This window comes from Montipora capricornis, chromosome 3 (genome assembly GCF_036669925.1).
Source record: "Montipora capricornis isolate CH-2021 chromosome 3, ASM3666992v2, whole genome shotgun sequence".
In the NCBI taxonomy this organism is placed as follows: domain Eukaryota; kingdom Metazoa; phylum Cnidaria; class Anthozoa; order Scleractinia; family Acroporidae; genus Montipora; species Montipora capricornis.
In genome coordinates this window covers 12,765,258-12,773,177 of record NC_090885.1, presented here as the reverse complement: position 1 = coordinate 12,773,177, position 7,920 = coordinate 12,765,258, and the positions used below count along the sequence as shown (strand labels likewise).

Here is a 7,920-nt window from a genome sequence, read left to right as displayed (position 1 = left end):
GAGGGGGGGGGGGGGGCTGTGTCATGGCTTGTCGCATGCAACTCTAACAAGTATGAGGTAATAGTCCATGGCCACACCAATTCACTAGAGCTCTCTATGGGAGGGTGAGGGGAGTAAATCTCCACGTGTTGACTTCACACAAGTTTAGGTTTCACGAGTAACAATCGTTTTAATGCTACAGAACTGTTTCGTATGGTGCACGTACCACACTCATCAGGCAATTTTAACGACTGAACTGTTGAAATTGGAAAGCTGGCAGTTAAATACGGAAATTTGAATGGTTACTATAGTGAATGCGTTATATTTTAGCAGCTGCTAGGTAACAAAACATGATATAAGGGCATTATATGTCGGTATTTTAAATTTACGTTACTCTAAAGTTCCGGAGTACATATCGGTTTCTGTGGGGGCATGAACTTGCTAATTCGTTTCTTCTGTTAAGGCTACACAGTGCTTTCTTACACATGATTATGAATTTCTCATTCAGACAAAGACTACATTTCTTGCTAATATTGCTGTAGGGTCTACATTTTTTAATTTCCTCTAATTGCTCCTCAATCGATTGAGTTGAGCGCTCTAAAAAATACGTTCTACTCAAAAAAAAAAAAGAAATCAATATGTATAATATATATATATATATATATATATATATATATATATAGCGCAAGTAGGGGGTTCCAGTTAGCTGCAGAGTGCTCGATACGTGAAGTAGAGCGAATATAACATTTGGAAGAAAGACAACTTCACAGCGTAGCGATGAAGTTGTCTTTCTTCTACGCTGTGAAGTATTCTTTCTTCTAAACGTTATATATATATATATATATATATATATATGTATATATAGTGAGAATAAAAGCAGTTTACCCAACGATGAACTCCCAGTAAGAGGATCCAGAGGATACGTGTCTCTCCGTAAATCTGTAGATAGGTATAATAAAACGACGAAGAGACAAACTCTTGACAGTTCCAGCGTTTAATCGACGTTTCGGCCTTCGGCCTTCTTCAGGATAGTTTAAAAGTTAAAAATTAAAAAAGCTATATACAATGGTTGTGAGTGGCAGAGTTACGGGCTTTTATATAGTACACAAAAAATGGAAATTAAGGTTATGTAACAAAAGAAAAGTCTTAATTACAAGCTAGGCAAAACAAAAAACAATTGATAAAAAGGAACAAACAGACTAATTAGATAAATCGTGTTATTACGTAACAAACTCCCCATTGAGGGCCTCTGAGTGAATGTGCGGGTCAATGTCATAACAAGGTCCTCAGAGAGGGCCCCTAAACAATGTAATAGATTCCCAATCGAAAGCCCCTGAATGAAAAACCAAACACAAACATAACAGAATCCCCCAATAGAGTTTTTGAACAAAGACAACAACGACTATATATATATATATATATATATATATATATATATATTTATAAATACATGTATATATACATACATATGATATATACATATATACAAAGGCCCTGACCGGGAAGCTCATTATGATTTACATTGTTTAAGGGCCCCTCTAGGGGTTTTGTTAATTTTTTAGCTTTTTTGTCATCTACAAATTAGCACCACTTTTTGTTCTTTTTTGCAATCTTTAATTTTTTTGACAGCTGTCACTTGTAATTGTTAGCGCCTAAATCCTATTTAAGTTTCGTTTTTATTCAAACGTTGTCATAACTGAAGAAGGTCTTTGACAGAAACGTTTTATTAAATTTTTAATTTTTAAACTTTTTTTACGTCAGAAGTTGTCCGTCCTCGCTTTTCTTTTAACCTACTATATATATATAACACATGCGGTTTTCTTTTCTTTGGCTTCCCTACGTCTTGTGGTAAAGAGTTCGAATTTACCGTTTAGTTATTTAAGTTTCAAGTTTTCCTGGGCCGTCCAGTTGTGTTGGGCCGTTTAGCTTAATCCACGTCTCGGAGAAATCACCGATAAGGTTTGTAATTATCGGTTTTAAGTTTGTACGTAATTCTTGTTTTATCAATCATGTAATTAACTCGCTCGTTAACTCTTTTATTTTAACTTTCCTGTTTTAGAACCAGCGCTTTGGAAAGGATTGTTACTAGGCTGCGTATCATCGGTGTTTTTTAGGAGAAACAAATAAAGTCTTAGTGGTTTTCGCTGATCCGGTTTTCTTGCTTCTATGGTCCTAATCACCTATCGAGCGCATAGTTCTACATATTGCCCATGACCACCCCTCGACTATATACGAGTCGGCGAAGAAGTAATCAAGTCTAGCAAACAGGCCAGGAACTTGGGAGTTGGATTCCATCAAAGAACACTGAAGTTAAAATAACATGCATTAGCGCATTTTTCCGCATTCGCCGTACACCTAGAATTGGGCGATACCTATCCCAGGTAGCTAAGTACTGAGACTATTGTTCACTCTGACATAACATCGCGTTTGAACTATTATAATGCCCTGCTGTAGGGTCTCCCAAAGTATCTGATTAATAGACTTCAGCTTTGACTATAAAGGCAGGAAAATATCACACCAATACTAAGGAGCTGATATTGGCTGCCAGTTCATTATAGGATAGTTTTTAAAATGTTGTTGCTAACTTAAAAAGCTCTGAATGGACTGGCCCTGATTACATTAAAGAGCTATTGAGGTATAATGACTCTCGTCGAACACTAAGATCTTCAAACAACAGGTTGCTATAGCAAATCTTAAAAAGTATGGTGAAAATGGTTTTTCCGTGGCGGCACCAAGGCTCTGGAATAAACTATCACTCCAGATCAGGTTTTCATCATCAGAGGCAGTTTTTAAGGCTAATCTTAAGACTTATCTTTTTAAGCGTGCATTTGATTTGTAGTTTTTACTTGTAGTTATTTTTTTTATTCTTTGAAACCTTATCGTATTATATTGCGCATTTAATTCTTCAGATTTTAATTTTTAGGGTTTTACAGTATTGTCAAGCACCATGGACAATTAATGGAAGATGTCGCTATATTGATTGATTGATTTATTTGTAGCTGTTCCTTTAATACGTACACAAGCACCAAGAACAAGGTGTAAAACCACCGAACAGAAAATTGTGTTTGAAAACCTAGGTACGCTGACATTTTATCAGAAGCACTTGTTTTCAACATTTGGAATCTCTTTATAGCGGTAAGCTGCCTCATGCAATTTGCCTTACCAAATATTAAAATCTTATCGTCGCGTGAAATTCTTACGAGGACATCTCCATAATTGGACTTGGAGGCCTTCGGGAAGAGTATCTGTTTTCTAATATTGGTCTTTACTATAATTTTCAGCGGTGAATATAAGAATTTAGTGTTATATTCACCGGGCTACCCGGTGAATATAACATTTTGGAGGCGCGGCTGCTAAGCCAATCAAGCACTTTTCGTGCCTTTTTATCTTGTTTTAGGCCGTTGTTTTGCACTTTCTTGATATTCACCGCTGAAAATTACACTAAAACAATTATTCGCCTCAGGCTCAGTGATTATCGGTGAATATTCACCTCGACTTCGTGCCGGTGAATATTCACCGATAATCACTTCGCCTTCGGCGAATAATTGTTAAATATTATCGTTATTTTCCTTGTCAACTTTTTTAAGCTTCTCAGTGTTGCCCAAAGTTCATTTCCACTACGGAAGACCAAATATTTTCTTGGTCAATTTATGACAGCCGATGAACATGCATGATAGGTCAAGTTGGCGGTTTCGAAAATGCAGGGGTTTGTCTGCAAGAGTTCCTTCTTGTCTCGCCCCATTTTTCGCGGGGCCAAAACATAAAAATCCCTTATGTCCCCCCACGGAAACGCTTGCTACGCAGTCTACTTTGAATCCTGATTGTTTAAAAATTTGGTCAGCAAGAGCAATCAAGGTGACAACACATCCTTTCTTCCAGACTAAAAATGTCATATGCGATGAAGTAACAGAAAAAAATTCTGATTTAGAAATGATACCAAGAGAACTCGAATACTAATCCAAAATAACACGAAAAGTGTTTTATAATAATTTCCTCCTTAACGCATTTCATGTTATGCCCATCAATCACTTCTATTTTAAATCGGGCTCTTCTCATTTTTTTTAGTTTTGAAAATGAATGATTTAACTTTGTAATATGGCAACTTACTGGAGCATGTCTTAGCAGTTTCGACTCCTGCCGAAAAGGGTTCGAATATATATTCCGAATTACCCCGAGTCACCATCGATCAAAAACATTTCTCTTCAAAGAGCAAGTTGTTTGTGATTGAAACTGGTTTGCATAGCACGAGTCATTTATTCATAGAGGGTAGTATACTTCGATCAAACGACAGACAAATAACTTATTACACTCAGAAAGCAAATATTACTAAATGCCTTGCAAATGTTCCTCTTTAAAACCTTTTGAGAAGGAATAACGAATCCTGCTGAACAGGAAAAAAAAAAGTGGGGGGGGGGGGGGATAAATAATACTGGTGGATCATTCGGGTGTGTCATTCGTAGCTGATTATGAGTGACGATGCTCAATTCAGAAAATAGACATATAATGAATTCTGACATAGTCACTAACTTGATCCAAACTGAGTAATGATAATGATTTTAAGTAATTTTGCCCGGGGCAATTGCCAATATTAACGAGAAATGCCCTATGCCATTGCCCTCTATGTTATTAAGTAGAGAAAACTTGAAAATTTATTGTCAGGTACCGACGTCCTCTACACGACTTCAAATTTGGTCATTTCACATCGCCGTCAGAGAAACACACATTTGGGGCGTACAGAACCTTTGTTTTTGTTCCAGTATTAAGCCCATTGTTTTATGACGCTCTGGTAGCCGTCGCGCTTACGTGAGCTCCATAGTAGGAACCTTACGATAGGACGACGACGACGACGACGGCTACGAAAACGCCACGAAACAATAGACTCAATAAATAAAAACAAAGGCTCTGCACTCCATGCACATGCGTTTTGCATTTTGGGACACTTCTTTTCCGTCCTCGTCCTCGTCCTGACAACGACGTGAATTGACTAATTTTAGGGTTGTGTTGATGACGAGAGAACCTGACGAAATATTTCTACTTTTCTTCCCAAAGAACCACACCGTGCATCCCAATTTTATTCCCGCAATGTTGATAAATATTTTCCATTCCGAACGACTTGGAGTTATCATAAAATTATTACAATAACGGGAATTAATAATTTAAGACAATGTTCTCCTTGGTGTTGCCGTGGTTCATGCGTAACTGGTTCCTAATGAATCAGCCGTGCCAATGGTTCTGCACGCCGCGCAAATGCATTTAACATTTTTGGAAGCCATTTTCTACTTTGGATCGCTAATCTCTTGATAGATCAAACCGAAATATAACGACTATAACGGTTCATGCACAACACAATGGCAACAAATCTGTCAGGTCAGCGGGGATTAGGCTATACCGTTTAATGATGAATATGGAAAAGCTAAGATGCAACTAGGAAGGTTGACTTAGCGTCAACAAACTTTGCAATAGACTTTTGTAGTAATGTTGGACGGTCTACCAGAATCTCATTTTTTCTTGGGTTTAAATAAAAATGTGACATTTGCAGTTAGTAATTCAAAAAGGGTTTCATTTTGATTTCAAGGTCGTCTTTTCAGGGTATATTCACTAAGTTCAACTTTATCCAGAAAACATGAATGCCAGTAGTTGCTTTCCTCGACAAATGTTCTAAGCATAGATACGTTTGACTAGGTATGCAAGGGAAAGAGTTTGTATTGTATAGAATTTTCACACACAAAAACAAAATGCCTTCTTTTTATATGTTCATAAAATTTGATTGGTTTTACGGTTTGAACTTAAAAAAGCCTTGTTTCCTTCACCAGCATAAAATTCCAAACCATGAGAGATTAATTTGATTTGAGCGTCAGTTATTTTCTTATTTGAGAGGTTTTTAATGTACTTTTCCCCTGAGGTTTTCGGAAACTGACTTTCATACGCTGAAACAAGATGTCAGACCACGCAATACATAGAAGTTGTAATCCTTCATGGAGATATCGACAATGCAGAAGCAATTCTGCCAGCTCTACCAAAAACACCAGACTATCGTTTGTCGGACGATGATATGGCTGAAGCAAACCTCGAATCAAACGAGGAAAGCCCTCCAGCATCCCAGCTAGAGCAATGACACAAAGCTGAACTTACTGTAATAGCCACACAAAGAAACGAAAGGAGAAATCCTTCAAGGCAGAGCCCGCTGAAAGTGATTAACTTACGCAAACCGGCCAAAGAAAAGGAAAGAATATGTTATTAGCGCCATTGAATTCAAGAGACTAAAGACTGAGGAACCTACCCTCAAACTCAAGAAACATTTATAACAAAAGACTTGTCCTAAGTCACTCCAGTATAAAGCGCGGGCAAACATAATGCTCCATGAAATGTTTCCAAAAGAGATAGGTGCCATAAAACAATATGCCGAAAAACAATTTGTGAAAGCCCTGTTGCGCTTCATTCAACGCAGACTCGAGAGTCGCACGAAAAAGTTAGAAAAGTCGAAATATGGCGAACATCGAAACAAGGCGTTTGTAAACTCTCTAGCTGAGTCACAATCGCCCTCGGCGAAGAATGTCAATAATGATGTAAACAGGATAAACAACCTAGAAAAGCAACTTTTCGATATAAAAGATGCTATATACACACTTGCTAAACAACAATAAAAATGTTGAAAGCTGCAACAGTGTGATTTCTGGACAAACAACCACAAAAACCACAAGTAAGAGATCAGTCCCAACACTATCACAAAATGGCAAACGCATAAGGCAAAGAAAATCCGCTAGAGAAAAAAGATATAACAAAGAAAGGGAGACGAATGAGAAATTCCTTTAAAATCTCTCAGATCACAGATTGACTGACATCCAAGTAATGCGCCGATCAAATCGAAACTTCAACAACTTCAACACCCCCCCCCCCCTCTCACCCCCCCTCCGCGCAAACCCCGGGCATTTGACTATTTTATGTGCCCGGTAAGTGGGGAATTTGACGAGTAAGGCCTTCCCGGGGGTGGCGAATTTGACCTTTTTCTTAGTGGGGTGGAGAGAATTGAACCGGAAGTGTCGATCTCAAACAACCATTCAAGAAAGCCTCGAAGCGTGTATGTTTTTTAATACAATTGAAGAGGGCAAAGGTCCCACAGAATGAGATAATACTATTTTACACTTCTTGCATACGGCCCGTTTTAACGTATGCATCGCCGGTGTTTTTCCACGCTTTGCCCATGTACTTAAAGAAAGATCTAGAACGCGTAAAGAACCGGACCCTAGCTATTATTTGCCCGGGACTGTCCTATACGGATGCCTTAGAACTATCGAACATTCTATCTATTAACGACTACATCGCTAGCTTATGCAATAAGACATTCACATCGATTGTAAATGATCCGACCCACCGCTTGCATAGCATGCTACAGTTCCGTGAGCCATCGCGCTATGATCTACGCCACAAGAGGCGGTTTGTTGTTCCCAAATGTAAAACAGAACGAATTTTAAGAATAGTTTATATGTTGTAAATACGCAATTCAGCTTTATAAGCTGCAAGTTTTTTACAAATAAACCATCTATCTATCTAGGTATCAAATGATTTCTTTTTCCGGCGCCGAAGTCGCTCACAGCTGTAAACACTTCTTTGGACGAGATGGAAGAGTTTAGCGGCTATCGTAAAAATTTCATAGATGGCACATTGTCTGCAGTAAATTTTTCCAGAAGGTAATCGGCATTAAGAACACAAACAAAAAAGACTCACGAGAGAACAATACCATCTGTCACAACATCTGTCATCCAGCAGTAAAAGACCATAAAAAAATCTTGATGCAAGAATGGAGTTTACTACACAATCAGCCAATGCTGAAAAACATTTACAAAACGCTTTCTATCATATTATACAGAGGAAGGAAATCACTAAAAGCCACACCTTTGACGGCACACAATACGGCTGCGCATTACGGAAGTCAGAGCAGGT

The 7,920-nt window shown here is 38.1% G+C and overlaps 1 protein-coding gene across 1 annotated transcript in view; it reads right to left on the bottom strand.

Annotated features, from left to right (window-relative positions):
• The window catches only part of LOC138039859 (tetratricopeptide repeat protein 28-like), a 14,374-nt gene extending 13,481 nt beyond the window's left edge, over nt 1–893 (bottom strand). The window contains exon 1 of the mRNA XM_068885691.1: nt 865–893. The gene's annotated coding sequence lies outside the window, so the exon portion shown is untranslated. The remainder of the gene's footprint in view (nt 1–864) is intronic.
• Between the last annotated feature and the right edge of the window lie 7,027 nt (nt 894–7,920).